This window comes from Paroedura picta, chromosome 1, assembly GCF_049243985.1.
Source record: "Paroedura picta isolate Pp20150507F chromosome 1, Ppicta_v3.0, whole genome shotgun sequence".
Lineage (NCBI taxonomy): Eukaryota > Metazoa > Chordata > Lepidosauria > Squamata > Gekkonidae > Paroedura > Paroedura picta.
Window position 1 is genome coordinate 11,185,526 of NC_135369.1, and position 27,360 is coordinate 11,212,885.

At 51.9% G+C, this 27,360-nt stretch overlaps 1 protein-coding gene across 1 annotated transcript in view; it reads right to left on the bottom strand.

Annotated features, from left to right (window-relative positions):
- The window catches only part of GATAD2B (GATA zinc finger domain containing 2B), a 91,386-nt gene extending 66,279 nt beyond the window's left edge, over positions 1-25,107 (bottom strand). The window contains exon 1 of the mRNA XM_077321299.1: positions 24,975-25,107. The gene's annotated coding sequence lies outside the window, so the exon portion shown is untranslated. The remainder of the gene's footprint in view (positions 1-24,974) is intronic.
- Between the last annotated feature and the right edge of the window lie 2,253 nt (positions 25,108-27,360).

Below are 27,360 nucleotides of genomic sequence, written 5' to 3' on the forward strand. Positions count from 1 at the left end.
GGGCTGAGAGCACTCTGACAGAACCGGTCTGTGAGAACACCTCTAACAGGACTGTGACTAGTCTGAGGCCCCCAAGCTGGCTGCATGTTGCAGAGTGGGAAATCCAACCCGTCACTCTTATACCAATCAAGATGAATGCAGAAAACTGGCTAACGTAAAATGGAGCAACCATCTTTAGAAAAAGAGTAGAAAAGTCCCTTCCAACTCTATGATTCTATGACTTACGGTGACTCCCGTGGAGTTTTCAAAGCAAGAACAGTAGGAGGTGGCTTGCCGTTAGTACTCTCTGACAGCCAACCTTCCAAATACGGACCAGAGCTGACCCTGCTTAGCTTCCAAGACCGGACGAGATGGGGCTAGACTTGGCCGCCCAGCTCAGCTGCTAGGGGGCAAACAACAGGGGACAGCTGCTGCCCTCCTGGCCTGCTTCTGAACCTCCTGAAGGTGCATCAGTCTTGCTGCTGCTGAGACTCTGTCTTCACAAGCTCTTCCTGGGCTCTTCCCGAAAACAGTTTCCAGACCATTCCCAAAGGCCATTGCCATAAGACCATCAGGCACAGCCCATGAACATCATGCGTGTTCGGGACCACAAGGGCTAGACTCCTCCCACTTTCCCATCTGCGCACGCACAAAAAAAGCAAGCCAAATTCTGTCGTTTCTCTGCATTCTTATGGGATTGTAACACAGCTCTGGCCCTGGGTGTCTATGTTAATATCCTGGGTTTGGGAGGTAGTGGAGGGAGATATCAGGTGTCGACGAATTTGATCCCAATGCTTAGGAATGTGTCGGGCTTCCCCCCCCCCCACTCCCAATTCTGCTAAGCGCCTGTTTGAATGTCCAGATTCTCCCATGCTGCTCATGTGTCCACAATGGCTGAGAAAAACCCGAACAATGAGCTATTGAAACATCAAGGCGATAAAAGATTTTATGCCATCGAGGCCGCGACACCCTCCCCACCCCGATTAAATTAGCAGAGTCAAATGAATTAGGGAATGATTCACGGTGGGTGGGGAGGTGTGGGGGGGTTATTCGGCCTTGTTCAGCAGCTGAGGGGGCCATTCCTAGGCAACCATCTTGAACGCCCGCATCCGGCGGACGGGTTTCCTTTGGAGAACGACAAAAAAAGAAATTGGGGAGAGCAACGCGCATTGTCTCGCTCCAAAAGCACACCCGGCATTTGCTCGCAGTAAATCTATCCGGACCCTTCTCCAAATTCTTTGTTCAAGGAAAGAGACGCCGCTGTTTTCCTAACATGCAAAGAGTAGCCATCCTTTTGTTTGCTTGTTTTTTACCTGCATCACTCTTGAATACATTCAGGACAATATTAATAGAGGGAACAGTCCACCTCAACATCTTTCTATAAGACAAGTCAACCATAGGTATGTGGGATTTTTAAGAAAACAGTTGCAATTACCTGTAAATTGTTGTTCATCAACTTCTTCTGTGCAGACGTACAACGGGACTGCACTTGCGCAGGCCAGCCATGGACATTTTATTGTTGTTGTTGTTGTTGTTATTAGGTGCGAAGTCGTGTCTGACCCATCGTGACCCCATGGACAATGATCCTCCAGGCCTTCCTGTCCTCTACCATTCCCCGGAGTCCATTTAAGTTTGCACCGGCTGCTTCAGTGACTCCATCCAGCCACCTGATTCTCTGTCGTCCCCTTCTTTTGCCTTCCATCGCTCCCAGCATTAGGCTCTTCTCCAGGAAGTCCTTCCTTCTCATGAGGTGGCCAAAGTATTTCAGTTTCATCTTCAGGATCTGGCCTTCTAAGGAGCAGTCCGGGCTGATCTCCTCTAGGACTGACCGGTTTGCTCGCCTTGCAGTCCAAGGGACTCGCAAGAGTCTTCTCCAGCACCAGAGTTCAAAAGCCTCAATTCTTTGACGCTCGGCCTTCCTTATGGTCCAACTTTCGCAGCCATACACCGCAACTGGGAAGACCATAGTCTTGACTAGATGCACTTTTGTTGGCAGGGTGATGTCTCTGCTTTTTAGGATGCTGTCTAGATTTGCCATAGATTTCCTCCCCAGGAGCAATTTCTTTGCTGCAGTCCCCATCTGCAGCTATTTTATTACTAGGTCTTAAAAACTCCTAAAATGGGGGTATCCCACTCTGCAGGGCCAGAATATGCGTGATTTTTCCCACTTCAGGCTTCACAATCTCCATGGGCAGGCCGCCCCTCTCCCTCAATTCCCCTATGCCACAGCAAACTCTCTTATTAGACAAGCATAACATCTCTCTGTCGCTCACTCTTTTTTGGGAGTTCACAGCAGGGTAGGAGGGAGGGAATGTGTGTCTGCACAGAAGATGTCAAACAGCAGTTACAAGTAAGTGCCGCTCTGGTTTCATCTTGTCTTCTGCTGCTACCCTGCATTGGGACCATTAGGGAGCTAATAACCGTAGAAGAGGCAAGACTCTCGACAGAATAAAGACTACAAGGTCACCTTTCCCATGTCAGCATGTTTCCTTGCCTGCTGGTCCAGTGCATAATGTTTAACAAACATATCCTCTCTTGACCAGGTTGCAGCCTTGAGGATACAGTGAAATTATAACATATGATGATGATAATGATGAAGAGAGGGCTGAACTGCTTAACTGCTATTTCTCCTCACTCTTCTCTTGTGAGGGAAATAGCGCTCAATGTGGCAAAAACATATCACAACAGGGGGGATGGGAATGGTGGCCTAGGATCACTATGGAGGCACTCTATAAACACCTAGTTTCTTTAAATGAAACAAAGTCCTCTAGAACAGATTAATTCCATCCAAGGGTACTAAAAGAACTTGCAGATGTCATCTCTGTCCATTATCTTTGACACTTCTTAGATAACAGGTAAGGTGCCAGATGATTGGAGGCGGGCAAATCTTGTCCCCATCTTCAAGAAAGGGAAAAAGGAGGATCCGGGTAACTATTGACCCGTCAGCTTGACGTCTGTAGCTTGCAAAATCTTGGAGCAAATCATCAAACACTCCGTCCTTGAGCAGCTGAAACAGAGAGCTGTGATTTCTAAGATTTCAGTAGAAACATATAGCATCATAGAGTTGGAAGGTACCTCCTGGGTCATCTGGTCCAACCCCCTGCACTATACAGGACACTCACAACCCTATCGCTCATCCACTGTAACCTGCCACCCCCTTGAATCCAATCTCTGTTTTAAAATTTCCAAAGATGGAGAACCCACCACCTTCTGATGAATCCTGTTCCACTGAGAACCCACTCTCACTGTCAGGAACTTCTTCCTGATGTTTAGACGGAATTTCTTTTGAATTAATTTCATCCCATTGGTTCTGGTCCGTCCCTCCGGGGCAAGGGAGAACAACCTCATCCTCTTCATGGCTGCCTTTTAAATACTTGAAGATGGTTATCAGATCTCAGTCTTCTCTCCAGGCTAAACAGACCAAGCTCCCCCAACCTTTCCTCATACATTTAGGTCTCCAAACCCCTCACCATTTTGTTGCTCTCCTCTGGACACGCTCCAGTTTGTCTACATATGAGATAACCCCCTCATAAATCTTTGAGAGAGTTTATGATCAAAAATCAAAATTCCCTGAACATCCTCATGAAAAGCAGCCATGGCTGCCAGATGTGTCCTAAGCGAGGAGCTGGCCAGGCCCAAACGGAACAGGGATAAAAGGTTCTTGAGAACGATAGCAAATGGATAAGTACATGGGCAAACTCCCCAGGGAATGGCCCAAGATTTTAGTTCATAGGAGTACTTTGTAGCAGACTTATAGTTCTGTACTAGAACCTCGATGGCACACCATACCCTCCATGCCATGAGGCATATTGTGGTGGAACAGAGACCTGAGAGTTAACAGCCACCAGATAATCTGAGCAGATTCATGAACCAAATTTCGCATGGCCAAAAGGGGGCAACACTTAACCTTGATCCGGAAACTGCAACTGGTCCAGAATGTTGAGGCCAGGGTCCTCACAGCACCACCATGGAGGTCCCACATTTGGCCCATCCTTCAACAACTGTACTGGCTTCCAGTTGAATTCCAAATCAGGCCTAAGGTTCTGGCAATGACCCTTAAGGCCATCCACGGTCTGAGCTCAATATACCTAAGGCAGTGGTTCTCAACCTGCGGGTCGTGACCCCATTTGGGATCGCAAGGCTCCTTCCCTGGGGTTGCCAGGCTGAACACCGCTACTGCAGCAGGCGGCAGCAGGTGGTGGCAGTGGCCTGTGGCAGACGGAGGCGGTGGTGGGTAGAGCTGGCGGCCAGCGGAGGCGAGCGGAGGTGGCGGAACCATGGAAATGGCCACCTCCACACCACCTCTGTTGTTGTGCAAATGCGCGCGCGCCCATGCACGCGCATGCCACCCGTGAGACGGGACTCTTCCTGACCCACTTGATTTTGGCGCCTCGAATGGTCCACCGCCGCATTTTGGGCGACGCTTGGGTGGGACCTGGAACATGCTGGTGTAGCAGCAAAGCACATGGACTCACTGGCTCCCTCCCTGCCCCGCCAAGCGCTAAATGCAGAAAGGATAATTCCTGTGCCATTTAAGGAAAAAGATTAATTTGGTCAATTTAATCCCACACCTCCCCCTCGGACAGCAGATGTGAGAAAACACAGAATAAAGTGGTGCTCGGCGGGAGGCACATGCGCTTTACCCTGCTGGGGGAGGGAAGAGAGAGAGACTCAGGTGCTTGGAGAGAGAAAGTTGCCTGGGGGGCGACAGGAGGGAGGGCCTTGCCTCGCCTTGCCCGCAAGGCAGGACTCTCTGCAGGGGCTGGCCCGGCTGCCTTCTTCCCAAGCAAGTGCGAGGGGAGCGCAGACAGTACCCTCGGCGTCCCAGCCCACAACCCCGCGACCCCGAGGGGGATTATTCTCGCCATATGTGCTAAGGGCGGAGATGATGCTTGCCGCAGCTCTGCCACCTTGTTGCCTCTGCGGGAAGAAGGTGTAAAATTTTCACTCGGGATGCCGTGCGCTGCTCGGCCACGCTCCTCTTGAGCTGGGCTTGCGCTGAAGGGGGGGCTTCATGCCCATGGTCTCAATAGTTGCGCGCATGCGCACATGCATACACCCATGCACGAGCATGCCACCCGTGTGCGGGCGCACGGGCGCACTTACACCGCCACTGCACCAGCCGCTCCTGAGTTGGGGCCGCAGACAAAGGAAGGTTGAGAACCGCTGACCTAAGGGATTGCCTCTCTGCCTACACCCGTCAAAGAGCCTTATACTCTGTTGCTACCAACTGCCTGGTGATCCCTGGCCCCAAGGAAGCTCACTTGACCGCAACCCCCTGACCTCAACCCCAGAGCTTCCTCCATCCTGGCCCCCACCTGGGGGAACGAGCTCCAGGAGGAGATCAGAGCCCTAGTGGAGCTTAAACAGTGAGAATCATAGAACCATAGAGTTGGAAGGGGCCATGCAGGCCATCTAGTCCAACCCCCTGCTCTATGCAGGATCAGCCTTAAGCATCCTAAAGTAGCGATCCCCAACCTGTGGGCCGTGGACCACATGTGGTCCTTCGACTAATTGGAGGTGGGCCGCAAAGGATGCCTTCTCCCCCCCCCCCAGCCCTTTACAACACACTTCGGGTGTCATTGTCTCCCATCACTCCCAGATGGGACTATCTCGTTGCAGAGAAACAAGCTCAGGGTTCCCATTGATTTGTCATTGTCAAGAGTTAAAATTTCCATGAAAATAAAATGTTCCTTATGTTCATTGTTGTGGCATGTCTGTATCTTATTTTGAAGGGATGTTTAAACATGACCATAGCGATCAGAGAGCGTTAGGGCAGTGGTTGAGAGTAGAGAACTACCCCACCACCACCACCGGGCCTCAGTAAAATTGTCAAGCGTTGAGTGGTCCCCAGTGATAAAAAGATTGGGGACCACTGTCCTAAAGCATCCAAGAAAAGTGTGTCTCCAACCTTTGCTTGAAGACTGCCGATGAGGGGGAGCTCACCACCTCCTTAGGCAGCCTATTCCACTGCAGGGCCTGCATAAGGGAGCTCTTCCGCCAGGCTTTTGGTTGAAGTCAACCTGAATTCAATCACCTTCCATTGGCCTGAGCCCCCTCCCACAAAAACCACCAACGATATGCCCATCCCATGGGGCCGTCAGTACATTACAGTTAAATGGATGTTCTTACCATGTTTTTTCCATGGTTGTATTGTTCTGCCTTTATGACCGTGTTGCTATTGTTTAATTTATTATGTTAACTGTACTGTTTTTCTCCAGTTCCTTGTAAACCACCCTGAGCCTCAGGGGAGGGTAGCATATAAATAGAATTAGTATGAATGAATGAATGAATGAATGAATGAATGAATGAATGAATGAATGAATGAATGAATGAATGAATGAATGAATGAATGAATGAATGAATGAATGAATGAATGAATGAATGAATGAAAATTAGGATATCTTGTGCCTGGTCTAATTTCATTTTTTCTACTACTCCGCATACAGGGGGGAAATGAGGGAAATGAATATACGGTCATTCCTGGCCAATGGAACTGAAATGATTTCGGGTCACTGCCTGCCAGTGAGCAAAATATTGGAACCTTTGCAGGTTCAGCTGTAGCGAATAGGTCCACCGCAGGGTATCCCCATATATTGAATATTTCCCTGATGTATGCGGGATTGATCGACCACTTGTAGTTTGTGATATACACCCGGCTAAGGTCATCTGCCTGGATATTTGAGAAGCCTGGAATATGGATGGCTATGAGTACATCCCCAAGCTCGAACACCGTACTCTAGGAAGCCAGCACCTCAGAATGGAGGACTAGAAGAAGTCTAAATCACAAGAAGTCATAGTCCCATTGTATACGGCACTGGTCAGACCACCCCTGGAGTGCTGTGTGCAGTTCTGGAGGCCTCACTTCAAGAAGGACGTCGATAAAATTGAAAGGGTACAGAGGAGAGCGACGAGGATGATCTGGGGCCAAGGGACCAAGCCCTATGAAGATAGGTTGAGGGACTTGGGAATGTTCAGCCTGGAGAAAAGGAGGTTGAGAGGGGACATGATAGCCCTCTTTAAGTATTTGAAGGGTTGTCACTTGGAGGAGGGCAGGATGCTGTTTCCGTTGGCTGCAGAGGAGAGGACACGCAGTAATGGGTTTAAACTACAAGTACAACGATATAGGCTAGATATCAGGGGGAAAAATTTCACCGTCAGAGTAGTTCAGCAGTGGAATAGGCTGCCTAAGGAGGTGGTGAGCTCCCCCTCACTGGCAGTCTTCAAGCAAAGGTTGGATACCCACTTTTCTTGGATGCTTTAGGATGCTTTGGGCTGATCCTGCGTTGAGCAGGGGGTTGGACTAGATGGCCTGTACGGCCCCTTCCAACTCTATTATTCTATGATTCTATGACTAAAGAGCCCATGCTACCTTGTTTGTTGAGGTAATACATGATGACTGAATTGCATCGAGACCTTTTTGCTCCTCAATATATCTAGAAATGAGGTTAGGGTCAAATGAAAAGCATGCAGCTCTAAAACACTGATATGGAACGGCATTCAACATCCCTGTAATGAGAGATCCTCGCAGTATTCCCCTGATCCTGATAGGGAGACATCCATGGTTAGATTATCTGGGGAGTCCAAAACATGAACTGTACCCCTGAGAACAGATTGGAATTGACTAGCCACCATTTAAAGGATCTAAGTGTGTCCCCCGGAACCAAGCAGAACTATTCAGGAGGATGCTTCCGTGGATCAAACTTCTTAATGAACCACAACTGCAGGGGTCACATCTGGAGTGGTGAAGACAAAGAAGATGAAGAAGAAGGAGTTGGTTCTTATATCCCGCTTTTCTCTACCTGAAGGAGGCTCAAAGCGGCTTACAGTCACCTTTACTTTCCTCTCCCCACAAGAGACACCCTGTGAGGTGGGTGAGGATGAGAGAGCCCTGATATTACTGAAGAAGAAGAAGAGTTGGTTCTTATATGTCACTTTTCTCTCCCTGAAGGAGTCTCAAAGTGGCTTACAGTCACCTCCCTTTCCTCTCCCCAGAACAGACACCCTGTGAGGGAGGGAAGGCTGAGAAAGCCCTGAGATTACTGAAGAAGAGTTGGTTTTTATAAGCCACTTTCTCCACCCAAAGGTCTCACTTTGCTATCAAATTAAAGGTAAATGAGAGTATTACTATTGGTTAGGTTGACTAAATTAGTTAAGACAAGGATGGAATGTATTCTAAAGTGAAGGTTTATTAGATGTAAATATGTATTTCATCATATTATTTTTAATTGATATATATTAAAATTATGAATGGTTAATGAAAGATTTAATTGTGAAATTTTGATTTCCAATATTATTTTTTGTGCATGTGGTGTACGAAAACGAAAGAACCTGATTTGTAGATGGTCGGAGGTCTTTTCTAAATGTGTGCGTTGTTTTTTTTTTATTATTGCATGATTTTGGTTATTGGGGGAGGTGTCTTTATTATTATTTGTCATTCGGGGTTATAGCAGTGGTGTTGGTGGTAGTGTTTTATAGGTTTTTTGTCTTTTTGGTCGTTGTGAAAAACTTTCAATAAAAAATGTTTTAAAAAATAAATAAAATTTGCTATCAAATTATAGCCGAATTATGGTGACCTCATGGGCGTTTCCAGGCAAGATTCATTCTGAGCTGATTTGCTATTTCCTGCCTCCGTACCAAATTCCTTAAGATCCTAAGAACATAAGCCACGCAGGATCAGGCTAGCTTGGCCTATCCAGGTCAGGGCAATTTTGGAATTGTCAAGTCAACTGACCTGTCAAAGACATATCGAAAGCCTACTTTGCTTTAGGATGCTTAGGGCTGATCCTACGTTGAGCAGGGGGTTGGACTAGATGGCCTGTATGGCCCCTTCCAACTCTATGGCCCCTTCCAACATGATCAAAATGCAAGAGAAGATTAAGCTTGGTGCGGTGGTTAAGAGCAGCAGCATCTAATCTGGTGAGCTGGTTGTGATTCCAGCAGGGTAACCGTGGGCCAGCCACAGTCCTGATAGTGCTGTTCTCACACAGCAGTCCTGTCAGAGCTCTCTCAGCCCCACTAGGAGACCACAAACTGAATGCAACAATGCTAACCCTGAATTGCTGGGCTTATGTCACCTGGGTTCTCAGGAGGATGATGTGTGAATGTATGCACATGCATACCCCTGACACCTGCCAACAACCTGGAGAAGCAGGTTCAATTCCCAACTCCTTTACATAGTCAGCCGGATGACCTCGGGCCAGTCAGCTCTCTTAGAGCTGCTCACAGAGCTGTTCTCTTAGAGCTCTCTCAGCCCCGCCCACCTCAAAAGGTGTTTTTTGTGGCGAAAGGAAGAGAAAGGTGATTGTAACCCGCTTTGGGACTTTCTGACATAGTGAAAAGCAGGGTATTAAAAAAACAGCTCTTCTCTTCATGGGGAGCAAAGGAACCCCTCCAACTGACAACACCCATCCCATCCCATCATGCTATAAAGGCAGGCTGACATATGTAGAATTGTATTCTCGACCTCATGGAAGACTTAACTGCAGTCCCAGGTTTGCCAATTTGCCTGGTCACCTACAGCGAGTAAAAACTGCTCCCAGGAGAATAGGCAAGGAACTTTAAGGTTCTTTCTCTCCCTTTCTTTTCAATCACGGATGTATGGATTGTCTTTGAACCCTGCTTATCAAACCAAAGATGCTACGTGAAAGGAGCGAACAGCAATTGAAAACACCAGAGAGAAGCGTGCCCAGGGGAGAAGTCAACAGGTGAAGACCCGTCAATCATGCTCAGGGGAGAAGTCAAGCAACAGGGCCAGGCAGGATGAAGGGATGCCTGGTCACTTTTTCTTCTTTCCCAAGACTACAAGGAGCGGGCTGCCGGACAGAGTTTAATCTAGTGGGTGCAGGTCGGTGAGCTCGGGACAAATGCCTCTGGGCTTTCCGCAAGGTCAGCTAGCCAGCACCTGGTCACCGTCTGCTTCCAAGTTCAGAGAGCCAAACCGTGAGCCGGCTCACAAGACGTTCACACCACCACAGTGGCCTCAGCTGGAGTCTCCATAGGGCAGACGCTTCCCATCTTTTGACCACAGAGAAGCCCCTGAAATAATTGTTCGGGCTTTGAGGAGCCCGGGAAGTGATGTCAACAGGCCACGCCTCCCTGCTACGCCACACCTCCACCAGAAGTGACATCACTATCTGCGCTAGAGGAGGACTGAGGAGCGGGGAGGGAGAGGAGGCGGTTAAAGTTGGGAGTAGGCGCGCAGGCTCCGCCCCCCCAAGGGCAGAAAGCACAAGAGAACTCACTCATGCTCAAGAGGCGGAGCAATGGAAGTGGCCAGGTCCCTCGCTTGCGGCTGAGTCCATTAAGAAATAAGGGGAAAGGCCGCAGACCCTCTCTGGCGCTCCCACGGACTCCCACGGACTTAGAAGGCTCCGCCCCTCCGGCACTAGCCCCGCCCACACCAATGTCGTGACCTCGGTGAAGGGCAGTCTGCCCCAGCCCTGCCGTTCCAAGGCTCACCCCCCCTGGCTTCCTGAGCCAATCAGAAGGGCCAGATCCCCCCACCTTGGTCCAAGACCCTGCTCTCTTTCCCCTCCAACAGCACTCTGCTATCCGGGTGCCAGCAAGCCGTCTCGCCTCGCACGTACCGGTGGGGAAACCGCTAAATTCGGAGGCAGTCGAGTGAGATCTAAGTTAATTTTATTCTACTTCGACAGTAAATCTGTGGCGGCAAGAGTGAGGACGGGGGGGAAAAAATGAAGACCCACTGCAGTGAAACAAGTTTTATAATTCATTAAAGTGAATTATCTCGTTCCTCATACAAACAAGTATTAGGCAGTCGGGAGGGAGGGAGGGAGTGGGGGGGGAGAGAACCCGACAAGCAAACCGTTGAAAGCGAAAACCAGTCAGCAATGAAACTCCTGTCTCCCGAACCATTTCCCAGTTATCCATCTCACTTAATGTCGCTCGCGCGCTTCGGAAACGGGATTCAATAACGCCGCCGAGATATTGCGGGCTAAGCCGCCCCGGGTGCTCGGCTGACGGGCGGCGGGGAAGAGCAGCAATGAGGCTAACAAAGGAACAGACGGGGTGGCGGCGGGGAGAGATGGCGGAGCAGATGTGCCGCCTCGCCCCGCTCCGATTCCCAAACTGTGGCCCAAGCGACACGCCGGAGACAAGGAATGGAAATTAATTAAATTGCATTCCAAGAGCCTGCAGTATTCCCTCTCAAAGGGGACAGATTTCTGGAGAACTGCTCGGGAAGATCTAAACTTGAGATTCCGTGGCTCAAGTCCCCCATGGCCTGTGTCTCTGTATGAGTCACAGCTCTGCCTTTTCCTTGCCAGCTTTTTTGCCAGGGGCAGGGGCAGTTTTTATGCTATGCCCCACAGCTACTAAGATGCAGAAACCATGCTGGAGGATTCAAACCCAAGTCTCCATGGCTCGGGTCTCCATGGTCTGCGTCTCTGTATGAGTCACTGTCCTGCCTCTTCCTAACCAGCCTTTTTGCTGGAGGCAGGGGCAATTTTCACGCTATGCCCCACAGCCGATGAGGCCCAGAAACCATTCTGGAGAATTCAAACCCAAGTGGCTCAGGTCTCCATGATCTGTGTCTCTGAATAAGTCACTGTCCTGCCTCTTTCTAACCAGCTTTTTTGCAAGGGGCAGCTTTCACGCAATGCCCCACAGCCACTGAGACCCATAATCCATTCTGGAGGATTGAAACCTGAGTATCCATGGCCTGTGTCTCTGTAGGAGTCACTGTCCTGCCTCTTCCTAACCAGCTTTTTTGCAAGGGGTAGTTTTCACGCAATGCCCCACAGCCACTGAGACCCAGAAACCATTCTGGAGGATTCAAAACCAAGTCTCCATGGCCTGTGTCTCTGTATGAGTCACTGTCCTGCCTCTTCCTAACGAACCTTCTTGCTGGGGGCAGGGGCAATTCTTTCTCATCAACACACCAGGCCTGACTGGTTCACTCAGGCGTTCCTGACTCTGATGCTGCAGAACCATTTGGCCTCTGAGGGGGTCAAAAGAACACACCACTGTTCTTCCATTCGACACCATACAGAAGACGGATTAATTCTACCATGCCTTCGTATCAGATGTGGCTGGTTCAGGGCGCTTTGTCCATATATGTCCATCAGGATTCTGGCCCGCACCTTTAAATCCACAGGAATTACCAACCGTGGTCATGACTCAGGGTATCCCAGGCTAAACAAACACACACGCGCACAGACCGCGCCCAACTAAGCACCCAGAATGTTTTGCAAATTAAGGAGATCTGCTGATTCTGCACAACACACTTTTGTTACCAAGAGCCCGGGTTTTCGGAAGAGCTGGCATTCTTCTGGCAACGGTTCTGCGGGAAAGCTTGGAAAAGGATCCCCGAAATTTTACTCCGGCCGTGTGGCCTTTTTAAGACCCTGCCCTGAGCGGAACTGGAAACGCAGGTGCCTCCAACTCAAAGGCTTGGGCCTCAAGGCGGTTGGACCTTTTCAGAACCTCAACAAAAAGGAATAGAAAAGGCTATGGAATTTGGAGCCAGGTGAGCTTTAAAAGCAGCATCTGGGATCACGAGCCGGGGGCAGAGAGTGATGAGAAAGCTACGCACGGGGCCTCCATTCTGCCTCACCCCCTCCTGAGGCTTTGCCGAACGCTATCAGCCACTGAGGCCACGAAACCATTCTGGAGGATTCGATCCCAAGTCCCCGTGGCTCAACGGCAATGCTTCACCGCAGAGCTTACTGAACATCTGGCCGAGACACTCCTTCTTAATTAAAACTGGAGGCGTTCGTTGTTTTGCTTTTAAAGTTTAATTTTAAAGCATGCGCTCAGATTATTTATGGAGAAGCTTCGCAAACGTGTTTTACGGTGGGGAAAAGAGGGTATGATCCAGGGGGGGCATAGGCACCTTGTCCTCCCTTCTGCTCTGCCAAAGGTCTTCTCCCACGCACTTTTGTCAGCGCTACCCATTCTGTCAACGTAGAGTCAGGGCTCATTTCATCTTTAGCTGCCAGTGCCTTGGTCTTTGGTTTGCTTTTACAGTATTAAGGCACCCGCAAGAATCATAGAGTTGGAAGGGACCTCCTGGGTCATCTAGTCCAACCCCCTGCACTATACAGGACACTCCCAACCCTGTCGCTCACCCACTGTAATCTGCCACCCCGTTGAACATGTGGAGAACCTAAGTGCAGTCCTGCTGGGTAGCCTGGCAGTGGTCTTCAACTTCTTTCTCAACAACTTCATCGGGTCAATATTATGGGAGAGCAAGAACAAGTTCTCTCTGCCTGCTCCTGAGAGCCAGCTTGGTGTAGTGGTCAGGAGCACGGACTTGTAACCTGGCGGGCTGGGTTTGATTCCCCGCTCCTCCTCCACGTGCGGCCATCTTGGGCTTCCCACAGCACTGATAAAGCTGTTCTGACCGAGCAGTGATATCAGGGCTCTCAGAACCTCACCTCCTTCACAGGGTGTCTGTTGTGGGGAGAGGAAAGGGAAGGCGACTGTAAGCCACTCTGAGACTCCCTCGGGTAGAGGAAAGCAGCATATAAGAACCAACTCTTCTTCTTCTTCAGTAATATCAGGGCTCTCTCAGCCCCCCTTCCCTTGCAGGGTGTCTGTTGTGGGGAGAGGAAAGGGAAGGCAACTGTAAGCCGCTTTGAGACTCCTTCTGGTAGAGAAAAGCGGCATCTAAGAACCAACTCTAAGAACCAAGCATCTTTTACGTGCAAAGCCGCAGCTCTTCCACTGAGCCGCAGCCCCTTCCCTCCCACTGAGTCAGTGCACTGGTCCATCTAGCTCCGAACGGCCCACAGTGACTGGCGGTGACTCCTCAGGATCCCAGACAGAAAAAGACCTCTTCTTGCAACTTGAGAGCCTTTAACTGGAAACGCCAGGGCTTAAGTCGGAACATCTTGAATGCAGCAAGGTGTACTCCGTGTGAGCAGTGGAGACTCCCCAAATTGCTGGCTTAGAGCCAGTTTGGTGTAGTGGTTAGGAGTGCAGACTTCTAATCTGGCATGCCAGGTTCGATTCTGCACTCCTCCGCATGCAACCAGCTGGGTGACTTTGGGCTCGCCACGGCACTGATAAAGCTGTTCTGACCGGGCAGGAATATCAGGGCTCTCTCAGCCTCACCTACCCCACAGGGTGTCTGTTGTGGGGAGAGGAATGCGAAGGCGACTGTAAGCCGCTTTGAGCCTCCTTCAGGTAGGGAAAAGCGGCATATAAGAATCAACTCTTCTTCTTCTTCTTCAGTAATCTCAGGGCTCTCTCAGCCTCACCTCCCTCACAGGGTGTCTGTTGTGGGGAGAGGAAGGGAAGGCGACTGTAAGCCGCTTTGAGCCTCCTTCGGGTAGGGAAAAGCGGCATATAAGAACCAACTCTTCTTCTTCTTCTTATACTACAGACCATCTCTGCGGTGTACAGACAATATGAGTGCGCAGTGTCACCTGTGGTTTCTGGCAGACGGATGCATGTACATGCACACACCTTTTGCTCCAAATGCCGTAACTTCCCCCAGAGCCTCTGCTTTGCTTCGGCAAGCACCAGGGAACCTAAAGGCTGTTCTCAAGAACACTGAAGAGGTGGGGATTAAGCCAAATTCAGATCCCCACCCTCAACTGAGGGATTTGGAGAGCCTTGGAATCTTTATACAGCAGAAGAGATGCTTTGTGTAGTCAAGAGTGGCAGCTTCTAAGCTGGCGAGCTGGGTTTGAGTCCCCGCTCCTCCACATGCAGCCAGCTGGGTGACCTGGGCCTCATCACAGCCCTGATAGTGATGTTCTCACAGAGCAATGCTGTCAGAACTCTCTCGGCCTCATCTCCCTCACAGGGTGTCTGTTGTGGGGAGAGGAAGGGAAAGGGGATTGTAAGCCGCTTTGAGACTCCTCGGGACGGTGAAAAGTGGGATATAAAAGCCAACTTTTCTTCTTCTTGTAAAGGCTGCCATGGCAAAGACTGGCTGGGTGTGTCCACAGATGGGGCATCTGACAGGGCTTGGACTTAGGGATATAAGCTAAAGCAAAGGAGGTTTCCATTAAATTAGATGACCATTAAATCAGGCACAGTTGCCGGACAGTGCCACATGTTCAATACTGGAACAGTCCCTCCTGAAGTGGTAGATTCTCTGCCATGGAAGGTTCCAAGGATCTACTGGATACCAATTTATTTGTTTGTTTATTTGTTTGTTACCGTACATAGGCTGTGACTTGATGGTTCTGCCCTGAGTTGGGCAGCCCTGGGTAGCCTGATCTCTACAGATTTCGGAAGCTAAGCGGAGTTGGTCCTGGTCAGTGCTTGGATGAGAGACCACCCAGGAATTGTTTCAGGCTGATCTTGCATTGAGCAGCCGTATGGTCAGTCTGGCCCCTTCCAACTCTATGATTCTGAGTCCAGGGTCACTATGAGGAGGCAACCAATGGCAAACCACCTCTGAACACTCTTGCCTCGAACAGCTACAGGGTCCCCATAATTCAGCTGTGGCTCAACGGCAGGAGCCATTGCCACCATCCCACAGAGCATCCCTTCATACCCTCTGCCTCACAGAGCAATGGACCGGAAATAAAAAGATCTCAGAGGCTGTAGGAGGATGTTCAGCTCGGCGATCTTGACTGCACCAGCGGTTGCCTGCCCCCCCCCCCTGCAAGCCTGCCCACCCCGAAATGTGGCCAGAATTCTCCAGATTTTGGAACAGCTCGCCATTGCATCACCCTGATGGGAACCTGAAAGGCCAGCTGAAGAACTTTTGGGCCTCCTGGCCGTATGTCCCAACACCCGGCGCTTCTCCGCCCCGGGCCATTCTGCACGGAGGTGGCCAACGCCTTCCCGGTGCCGAGCAAACCAGTTCAAAGCACCTTCCCAGTGAGGCAACTGCAGCGGGCGCTTGGGCTGCGGCCGGAGACAGGAGTGCAGGGAAACTGGGGCGAGGGGCTCTTGCTCCGTGCCTCTACCTGCCGCATTCCCAGAAGTAGGGGGCGGAGCGGAGGAGACAGTACAAAAAAGCTGCCATCGGAATCAAACCGCATTTGTCTTTCCAGGGACTGTGAGACCCGTGTATTTTTGCTGCCCCCAGAATTTTTAAGAAAGCAAAGGCCTCTATACTTTCTCGAAAAAAGAGATAAGGTTGCAGTTTCGCCTTCCTTCAACATTATTGTTGTTATTGTTATTGTTATTATGTAAATGTTATTGTTGTTACCACCTTACTGTTACTTGAATGATGTACAATTTTGTTGTTTCATGCCGGCGGCATAAATATAAATATAAATATAAATATAAATATAAATATAAATATATGAATATGAATATGAATATGAATATGAATATGAATATGAATATAAATATATGAATATGAATATGAATATAAATATAAATATTTGTATATTTGTATATTTGTATATTTGTATATTGTATATTGTATATTGTATACCCTTCAGGGAGGGCGATATATAAATAGATGGAGGGAGGGAGGGAGGGATAATATACCCTTCAGGTGTACTGACCCTCTCACTCCCTTTCAGAACAGGGGGAACTGCAGTTCTAGGGGGCAGATGGGGAATTTCTGGAAGCATTTTTCTTTTTTCCCATCGTAACAAACCACAGTTCCCGAGAGTATTTGGCAGGAGAAGCCAGGGCAGCTAAAGTGGCATGAACATCCACATAAATTTGCAGGGCAGAGGATTCTGATAACAGGACAGTGAAGACCTGCAAAGCAGGAAAAGCTGTAAACTAACATCCAGTCAGTTTTACCTTTTCAGTCATTAGAGCAGCCTTTCTCGCCTTTTTAACTGTTGAGAAACCCCAGGAGTGGCACGATCCTGCAGAATACGGTTGGGAAGCAGAGCTGTTGAACACGCCTACCCGGGGCCTCTCCCTTTTCCACCTCCTGCAAGCCATTTTGGGAGGGGGTGGCTGGGCCGACAGGACCATATATGGTCATATCACCCAATAAATGTTTAACGAATTTAAAATATATATAAAAAGTTAACTCCCATCCGTTCCGAGAAACCCTTCCAGAACCATCAAGGAACTTCAGGGTTTCATGAAACCCTGGTTGAGAAAGCTTGCACTAGAGTGAATGACAAAGTTCCCCAGGGGCACCCCTTTTTCCTAGTACCTACAAGGGCCCTCCTGAGTCAACCCAGGAAGGTCCAGGAAACAGCTCTGCAAGTTGATCTGCATTTTTCCCCTTGCCTTTCTCCCCAGCTTATAGCGTTCTCTTCTCTTTCATCTTCTCAATGACCCTCTGAGGTAGGTGAGGCAGAGTGTCCGTGAAAGGGCCAAGGTCACCCGGAGAGCTCCCGTGGCACTGTGGTGGGGGGGTGAAACTTGGCAGCACGCATCCTTGCTGGACACTCTTACTGTTACACCACCCTGGCTTCCCCTGAGATCGCTTTAGAGTGGAATAGGGGCCCTGATGCAGAGCAACTTCAAAAGCTACAAAGAGCCAGGAAAAGAATTAACGAGCAGACGGGAGAAGTTGGAATCCAGCAGAAGCCCCCCAAGGTCAAGAAAGTTCAACTATGGGTACAAAGCAATAACTGGGAGACTAGGTATGTGCAGGTGCACACTCCTTCAGTATACTGCAGGGGTGGCCAAATTCTGGCGCCCAGATGTCTGTGGACTACAAGTCCCATGAGCCACTGCCAATATGTCATGGACTACAATTCCCACGAGCCACTGCCAATATGCCCATATACTATAATTCTCACGAGCCCCTGCCAGCACAGTGGCTCGTGGGAATTGTAGTCCCTAGACATCTTGGCAGGGGTCCATGGGGATTATAGTCCACAGACATATTGGCAGTGGCTCATGGGAATTGTAGTCCCTGGACATCTTGGCAGAGGCCCATGGGGATTATAGTCCACAGACATATTGGTAGTGGCTCATGGGAATTGTAGTCCACGGACATATTGGCAGAGGCCCACGGGGATTGTAGTCCATGGACATCTGGAGAGCCACAGTTTGGCCGTCCTTGGTATATTGCAGGGGTCCCCAACCCTCCGGTCCAGGGACCGGTACCAGTCTGTGGATCATTTGGTACCGGGCCGCGGCTCCTCCTCGTCCTCCTCCCCAGCTGCTGCCTCAGGGGCTGCCCTGCCACTCTGCCGCCGGGCTCACCTTTGGTGCTCTCCAGCGGCCGCCATGGCTGGGGCTCCCCCTCGGTGTGGCACCGCGCAGCTGCTGCTGGCAGCGCCCCCCAGTGGGTTGCGGGAAGTCAGGGGTGCCAGCAGGAAATCAAGTGGAGCAGGGGCTCAGGCAGTGGTAACGTCCCTCGGCAAAAAACTACCCCCCCCCCGGCCTCAGTAAGCACTGACCCGGTCCCCGGTGATAAAAAGGTTGGGGACCACTGGTATATTGGAAAAGACTCCCTAAATGTCCTGAACACACCAAATGAGACACTGTATACAGCCAGTTCGTTAACTCTTCTATTTTTATGCTTATTCACAGATCCTGATTACTGCCTTAATCCAAGCTCGGCTATTATCACCCAGTCTCTTATGCACTTTCATTTTAGGCAGCCCTTCCCGGCAATTAACCCCTCCCTCCCCGCCCCAATCTACATGCAACGACTAAAGCTATCCCAATTTCACTGTATCTGATGAAATATGTGAGTGCACGTAAGCTCACACCAGCCTTTTTTAACCTTTTGATCATGGAGGAGACCCTGAAATAATTTTTTAGGCTTCAAGGAGCCCCAGAAGTGATGTCAGCTGGCCACGCCTCCCTGCCACAACCCCGGAAGTTACAGGCCACTGGAAGTGACATCACCACCTGCATTAACAGGCAGGCTGGAGGAGGACTCAGGGAGTGGAGTGACACGTTTCATTTATATGTTATGGATTGTTTCATGTATTGTTCATACGATTTATGTAAACCACCCTGGGCCTCCAGGGAGGGTGGTATATAAATATTTAATTAATTAATAAGAGTGGCGGGTGCTATTCCGGAGAACTGGGTATGATTCCCCACTCTTCCACATGCAGCCAGCCGGGTGATCCTAGGGCAGTCCCAGTTCTCTCAGGGCTGTTCTCACACAGCAGTTCTCTTAGAGCTCTCTCAGTCCCCCCTACCTCACAGAGTTCCTGTTGTAGGGAAAGGAAGAGAAAGGTATTTGCAAGCCCCTTTTCAAGTAGCCAAAAGCAGGGTATTAAAAAAACAAACAAAACATTTTTTCTCTTCCTCTTCTGAAACCCACGATCTATTATTCCTAAGGTCGCCAATTTCCAGGTGGAGGCTGGAGATATCCCAGAATTGCAACTGGTCTCCAGACTACACAAACTGCTTATTTATTATTCAGCTGAAACATTTATTCCACTTCTCCAGGAGAAAAGAGCTGCTTTCGAAGGTGGCCTGTATGGCCTTCCCCTCCCCAGACCCCACTCTCTCAGCCTCCACCTGCAAAACTCCAGTTATTTCAGAACGTGGGACTGGCAGGCCTGATCCCCAGCCTCTGCTATGGGTGCGGGGATGATAGAAGTTGCAGCTCACCGGCTCCCTGGGAAGGAGAGATCTCCCTACCCTCTCCCGCTGTCAGGAGCGGAATGGGTTAAAAGACACCATGGTGGGAATGCTGGACTAGGCCCACGGAAGATCCAGGTTCCAACTCCCTCCTGGCCACAGACTTCCCTTATACGGAGTGCCCTCGGGCCAGTCCCTCTCTGCGTGATCTACTCCACAGGGATGTCGTTAGCAAAACACAAAAGAGGAGAGAGCCAAGTAGTGAGGTGATTAGGGGGCTCGACTAGGACCTGGCAGACCCAGATTCAAATCCCCACCCCAACACAGATCGCAGGGTGACCTTGGGCCAGTCGCAGATCTTGGGCCAGCCCCACCTCACAGGGTTGTTGTTATGAGGATCAAACGAGAGGAGAGAATGATGGAAGCTGCTCTGGGGGAAACAGTAGGGGGGAAATGAAATAAGTACCTCTCAGATCTGCAGAAGGAGGGAAGGACAAAAGAGACATTTGCCAATCTATACAGGATTTGGAGGGGCTCACAGCCTCCGCCCATCCCAAAGAAAGCCACTTGGGCACTCCCGTGGAATTATTCTGCAGCCCTGTACAAAAATCTATATCCTGGCTTTCCAGCTCAAGAGGGCAGCTGCTCCACTCCACACCGAATCTCCGCGGTGACCCACCCGGGATACTCCCCGAGTTTCCCATCGCCTCGGAGAAAACAGCTCTGCTCGCTGGGAGAGTGAAGTTCCACAGGCCCCGGCACAGCGGTGGAGAATCTGCTTGGCAATGCAGAGGGCGGTCCCACCGCTGGTTCGGTCCCCGGCATCTCCAGCTAAAAAGGATCAGGTACGAGGAGGATGCGAAGGAGGCCGGGAGAAGCGGCTGCCAGTCAGAGCAGGCAATACCGCAGAGTATACGGCACAGTTCAGCGCGAGGCAACTTCACATGCAAGTCTGCCCAAGCATCAAGGGGCAGGATTCCCGCTCCAAAAACAGAGCAGGTGAGGAGAATGCAGCTGCTGTTTCCGGGGGGGGGGGAGGCAATGACAGGGGATACGGACTGGGCTGGTCCAATCTCACCAGATCTTGGAAGCTAAATTGGGTCGGCCCTGGTTACTACTTGGATGGGAGGCCAGAGGTCACCACCACGCAGAGGCAGTCAAGGGCAAACCGGCTCTTGCTTGGAAAAGCCCTCGAGGTCTCCTCAGGTGTCGGCTGCAATCCAACAGCCCCTCTCCACGGCCTCCAGTCTGAGCTCAAAAGAAGGGGCATCTCTGTAACGTTCTGACCCTGCACCGAGGGAGGGGTTGGACTAGATGGCCTGTATGGCTTCTTCCCACTTGATGATTCTAAGGTTCTGTGACCTCACCCAACGGGGTGAGGCTGACGGAACGTGGGAACCGACCCGCCGACCAAGCCCGGGTGGGTTAGCAAGGGGTGTTAACTCCTCAAACGGCTCCATTTCATAGAATCATAGTTGGAAGGGGCCATACAGGCCATCTAGTCCAACCCCCTGCTCAATGCAGGATCAGCCCTAAGCATCCTAAAGCATCCGAGAAAAGTGTGTATCCAACCTTTGCTTGAAGACTGCCAGTGAGGGGGAGCTCACCACCTCCTTAGGCAGCCTATTCCACTGCTGAACTACTCTGACTGTGAATTTTGTTTCCTGATAGGAAAATTTCAGGAAATTTTTTCCTGATTTTTCCTGCCTTGTAGGGAATGGAAAAAAGATTCTGTGCTACGTATATACATTCACACCCACAGATAAACATCCCTCATGCTCCATGGATATCCCATGGAGTGGGCATTTTCCTAAACCCCAAGTCCAAATGGCCCAGCCAGGTCCCCTCTGGACAGACACATAACACCAAAGGCACCTGACTACATTACAACCACTGGGATGGTGGCGGGGGGGGGGGGGGAGGTATCACCAGCCACATGGAAAGTGTAGGCCAGAGGTGGCCAAACATTGGCTCTCCAAATATCCATGGACTACAATTCCCACGCATTGTGGGAATCGCAGTCCATGGAGGTCTGAGGAGCCACCGTTTAGCCACCCCTGGTGTAGGCCGAGAGCTCCTGGCGATTTTCTGCAACCAGGTTTCTCAACAGTGCAACCCACTTTGCACAATAGCTCAGATTGTGTGAGAGGTTCAGGTAAACTTTTATGGGTGTTTTTTCCCAGTTGACACCTATGACGCTGAACTTCCCTCCCTCTCTCCCATCGCCTCCGTTTGGCACCTTCCCGCAAGGGCCGGGGGCCAAGGAGTGCCCAAGCCCGGCATGGTGACCCACCTCTGTGCCCGACAGGGCAGCTCGGCGATTGGGCAACTCTGAGCGCACTCCTCGTTCTCCCCGGGGGCTAGGGTGGGGCCCTGGTGTGCTGGCAAGAAGCAGCCAACGTTCACTAAAGCCAAGCTTCTGGTCCGGGTAGCTTCCAGGGGAGAGCAAGGCAGCTCTGTTCACGCATCTCCCCGGCGTCCAGAAAGTGAGAAGCCGCTCCAGCTTCCAAAATGACTGCTTCCTTCGGCTTCCCCCCCCCTCCCCAACAACCCTAAACAGGAGCAAACGTGCCCCCTTCCCCTCCCGCCGCCGGCACCCCCTCCACCCTGGCGCACAATCGAACACTGATCCCCCCCCCCTCCTCCCAGCCTTGCCCGGCTTTCTCCAGGAGGGCACCGGCGATGACAGTCAGGGGGAGGCGATCGATAGCGCCAGCGTCTCTGCGCTGCCTCTCCAACCCAACCCAACCCCCTCCCCGCCCACCGGGCACGTCGATTTCCACCATCTCTGGTCCAAGCCTCCGAAAGCATTAACCCTCCGCTCCGGCAGAGGATCAGGCGGAAAGCCGCACTTCCAAATAAAATGTCCTCTCGGAGGAGGAGGAGGGGACAAGGAGCCCGACGTACCACCCTCCCTCCCTCCTCCTCCTCCTCCTCGACACTTTGGAGACGGCTGCCTGCCTGCCGGCATGTGCCTGGGATTAGAAGCCTTCTGGAGGCATACCTCTGCTCTGCTCCCCCCCTCCCCGCTGGAGAGGAAGGATGTGCCCAGGGCGAGAGAACAGTGTGTCGTCTTCCTACCCCACCCCCCACCCCAGGAAAAAAAAAACCCTAATTAAAAAAGAACGAAAGAAAGCCAGAAAGCAGTAACAAGCCTCTTCTTGCCACCCACATGGGAGGTGGCAGCAGTGATGCCGCCAAGGTGGCGGTGGGGTGGGTGGAGAAAGCACAGTCATGAGGCGGTTCACTCCGGGCTCCGAGGAGCGGCAGCTGGGGAGGCTGGGACGGGAAGAGGGGCGCCCACGCCTGCCAAGACCCCTTGCCTTCTCCTCTCTCTCTCCCCCCACACCCCTCGCCGCCACCTCCCAGTTCCTACAGCCTCGAGGCTTAAGAAGTGCAAGGGGGGGAAGGATTCAAGCAGAAGCTGGGAGAAACGACGCTGTCACCCCCAAGAAGGAGCTACACCCCCTGCCCCCCCCGGAACCTATGTCCCCCCCCCCATACACACACACACCCCTCCCACAGGGTGAAGAGGATGCCCAGAAGGGCTGTGGCCCCAGCCTGTGGGCAAGGCTTGCCTTCTCCCACGTGCCCCTGGTTGGAGAGCACAGGGAACAGAAAAGTCGCCGGATGCCAGGGTCCATCCCCCACCCTACTGATCAGGGTCGAAACCCAGATTCCCTATTAAGGGGGGGGAAGCAAGAGACAACTCCCCCTCCCTCTTCAGGTACGTTCTACGATTCCTGCATCTTGATGGAACGCATTCCCAGGAGAGCTGCCAGCCTCTTCCTCTCTGGCCTTCTGTGCTGACCTCCCACCCCGCCCCGCATCAATCCTAGCCAGGCAAACTCATCCGACCCACAATTTCTTGGCCTCCCCCTTCCAATTTCTGTTTTCAAACACACACACACCCCCAAACCTGGCTCCAGCATCTCCACATGCTCCAACGGTGAAACCGCGAAACAGGCTGGCTCGCCCCATGGCGAAGGGGACATGCCATTCATCCCTTGCTCTATACTTTCCTGGCATCAACCAGGCCAGCTACCCCTTACATGCCCAATTCGGCAGAGAACACCCTCCAAAATGCCTTTCTGCTATTCTGTTCCCCCAGCGAAACACCCCCATGCAAAAGACAGACACCTGCCCATTGGAGTCGTCCTTAGCATTGTCAGATATCCTTATCAACAACAGGGGGCACGATAAAACCCACTACGGTCCATCAAACCAATCCATCACTCCCTCCGATCTCCTGATCAGGCTCGATCCCAGCTTTAAGTCTGCCTTAACAACGTTGCATTCCCCTTCAGTTTAGGAAATATCCTCCCTCCAAATCTTCAATGAGGACAACCCCCTCCATCCCCAAAATCAGAGTTCCTTCCCTCTTTTGACCCCCACATTCCACACAAAACCAACCCAAATGCTCCCAAGTTCTCATTTCAGCCAGGTGACCCCATATATTCCCCCCTGCTTCCGGGACCCGACCTTCAGGGTCACCACAGCTAACACCTGTGCATTGCTTTATTTAAATTTATATATTTATAAGAGCCCACCTCTCTCTTCTCACAGCCAGGATCCAAGGGTTTCGGCAGCTCCCCCCTGCCCAACAAAACACACCCCATGTTCATAGTGGATGGAAGAGCATCCCCGCAAGTTACAACCGAGGTGCCCTATAGGTCTGCACCCTTCAAAAGCACTGGATGGTCAAGATGCACACACTCTCCCCCCCCCAAAAAAAATGAAATGCTAACCTAGACTCACCCCTCATTTAACCCAGTTCCCCAAACTCCAGGGAAGGCTCCCAGCACCATAAACGCGCCCCAGAGACAGCGATCAAGGAAAAGCTTTCGAACCCAAAGACCTAGACCCCCCCCAATAGGATCCCCCCTCACACACAAGCCACTCCCAAAATCCTCTAAAATGGCACCCTCACAGAGCGTGCGTGCCTCCCCCTCCCCCCTCCCGCACCCCAACATGGGGCACACCCTCCCCCAAACCCTCTCCCCGCCCCTCACTGAGCCAAGTGCACCCGCCTGTCTCCCCCTATGGCAAATACACTGTTCCCATGGCCACCAACCACCCTGGGGAGCCCAATGTTTAGGAGAGCCCCCCCACCCCGAATTTGGTGACCCCCCCGGGAAATCCTCCCCCTTTGCAATAAAGAGTCAGCGATGCCCGCCCCTGAACCCCAATAATAATCCCCCGATTGTGGAGGCCCCTCCCTTCGGGAAAGCCTCGCAGGCAGACCCCCTCCCCAAATCCCCGCCCGGCCCGTGCAAAGACCTGGCCCCACAAGTTCCCCACGCCTTCTTGGACCCCCGACATGGGGGACGCCCCCCCCCAAAAAATGAACTCTTTCCCCCCCCCTCCCATCCTCTCAGCCCGATAAAGTTGCACTAAAGAGCCCCCTCCCCAAAGAGGCCTGCCCCACGGACGCCCCCCGCCCCAGACGCCGCCTGCGCGCCCCCCACGCCTCCCCCCCCTTAGGCCCCACCCACGCAGCCCTCAGCCGGCCCCCCCGGGGACCCCCCATTGGGCACGCCCCCGTCCGTCACCGCCTCGGCCCCGCCCCCTCCCCTGCCCCCCACCCCTCTCACCTGGCGGGGGGGCGGTCGGGGGTCCCTCGGGCCGGGCGCGGGGGGGGGCGGCGGCGGACAGCAGACGCGGCGCCACCGACACCAGCAGCCGCCGCCGGAGCCGGCACCCACCACAAACAATGATCCTGATTGGGCAGCGGGCCCGCCGGGCATGCTCCGCCTCCCGACGCCCGTTTACGACGCCCATTGGGCTGCCGGGCGGAACGACGCGCGCGCGGGCCAATGGGTTTGCGGAGCAGGCTCGGCGGCTCCCGCCTCGCCGCCCCTATTGGACAGCATCGGGGTTTGAGTGACGTCGAGCGCGGCCAACGAGCGGCGGCGGAGTTCCCCGCGGGGCGCCTTTTTAATGGGTCCCTTTTAGCCGCCACATCCGGGTAACCGGTGGCCTCATGGATGTGTCGTCGGGGAAAGAGAAAAAGCGGTGGGGGAGGGGGAGCGAAATTGCCCCCCCCCGCGCGCGCCTCCCAGTTAGCCCTTCCGGGCCACCGTAGTAGCCCTGGTTGGCCCCCCTCGTAAAATGTGCCATTCAACAAAATGGATCCATCTTTCCACCCCTCGTAAAAGTGTCAAAAGCGCAGGAGTTTATTGGGCCTCCGGCCTAGTCATCCCCCCCAAAGTAGGCCGAAGCCCCCTTGGCGTGAGTCAGGCTGGCGGGAGTGGCAGGGAGAGGAGCCAGAGTCACTCCCGCTAACCTGACTCAGGCCAAGGACCTTCAAGAATTAAGTGGATAAAACTGAGTGTGAACAATACACAAACGCACATAGGTTGGGCAGAGCATCGGGGCGCTGGGACCCCCTAACTAGCGGTTAACTAGCGCAGCATCACTGGTGCTTTTCTTAACTAGTTTCGGATTTCACATAAATGACGTTTCACTCTCTTCGCATTTCATGCCACCTTAGAAGAAGAAGAAGAAGAAGAAGAAGAAGGAAGAAGAAGAAGAAGAAGAAGAAGAAGATTTGGCTCTTATAGGCCGCTTTTCTCTACCCGAAGGAGGCTCAAAGCGGCTTCCATTCGCCTTCCCTTTCCTCTCCCCACAACAGACACCCTGTGAGGGAGGGGTGGCTGAGAGAGCCCTGAGATTACTGAAGATGAAGAAGAGTTGGTTCTCATATGCCACTTTTCTCTACCCGAAGGAGTCTCAATGTGGCTTCCAATCACCCTCCCTTCCTCTCCTCACAACAGACACCCTGTGAGGTGGGTGGGGCTGAGAGAGCCCTGATATTACTGAAGAAAAAGAGTTGGGTCTTAAGATGCCACTTTTCTCTACCCGAAGGAGTCTCAATGTGGCTTCCAATCACCCTCCCTTCCTCTCCTCACAACAGACACCCTGTGAGGTGGGTGGGGCTGAGAGAGCCCTGATATTACTGAAGAAAAAGAGTTGGGTCTTAAGATGCCACTTTTCTCTACCCGAAGGAGTCTCAATGTGGCTTCCAATCACCCTCCCTTCCTCTCCTCACAACAGACACCCTGTGAGGTGGGTGGGGCTGAGAGAGCCCTGATTGTTGTTGTTATGTGCGAAGTCGTGTCCGACCCATCGCGACCCCATGGACAATGATCCTCCAGGCCTTCCTGTCCTCTACCATTCCCCGGAGTCCATTTAAGTTTGCACCTACTGCTTCAGTGACTCCATCCAGCCACCTCATTCTCTGTCGTCCCCTTCTTCTTTTGCCCTCAATCGCTCCCAGCATTAGGCTCTTCTCCAGGGAGTCCTTCCTTCTCATGAGGTGGCCAAAGTATTTGAGTTTCATCTTCAGGATCTGGCCTTCTAAAGTGCAGTCAGGGTTGATCTCCTCTAGGACTGATCGGTTTGTTCGCCTTGCAGTCCAAGGGACTCGCAAGAGTCTTCTCCAGCACCAGAGTTCAAAAGCCTCAATTCTTTGACGCTCGGCCTTCCTTATGGTCCAACTTTCGCAGCCATACATTGCAACTGGGAATACCATAGCCTTGACTAAACGCACTTTTGTTGGCAGGGTGATGTCTCTGCTTTTTAGGATGCTGTCTAGATTTGCCATAGCTTTCCTCCCCAGGAGCAAGCGTCTTTTAATTTCTTTGCTACAGTCCCCATCTGCAGTGATCTTGGAGCCCAGGAAAATAAAATCTGTCACTATCTCCATTTCTTCCCCATCTATTTGCCATGAATTGAGAGGGCCGGATGCCATGATCTTCGTTTTCTTGATGTTGAGTTTCAAGCCAACTTTTGCACTCTCCTCCTTCACCCGCATCAACAGGCTCTTTAGTTCCTCTTCACTTTCTGCCATTAGAGTGGTATCATCTGCATATCTGAGGTTGTTGATATTTCTCCCTGCAATCTTGATCCCAATTTGTGACTCCTCTAATCCCGCATTTCTCATGAAGAGCCCTGATATTACTGAAGAAAAAGAGTTGG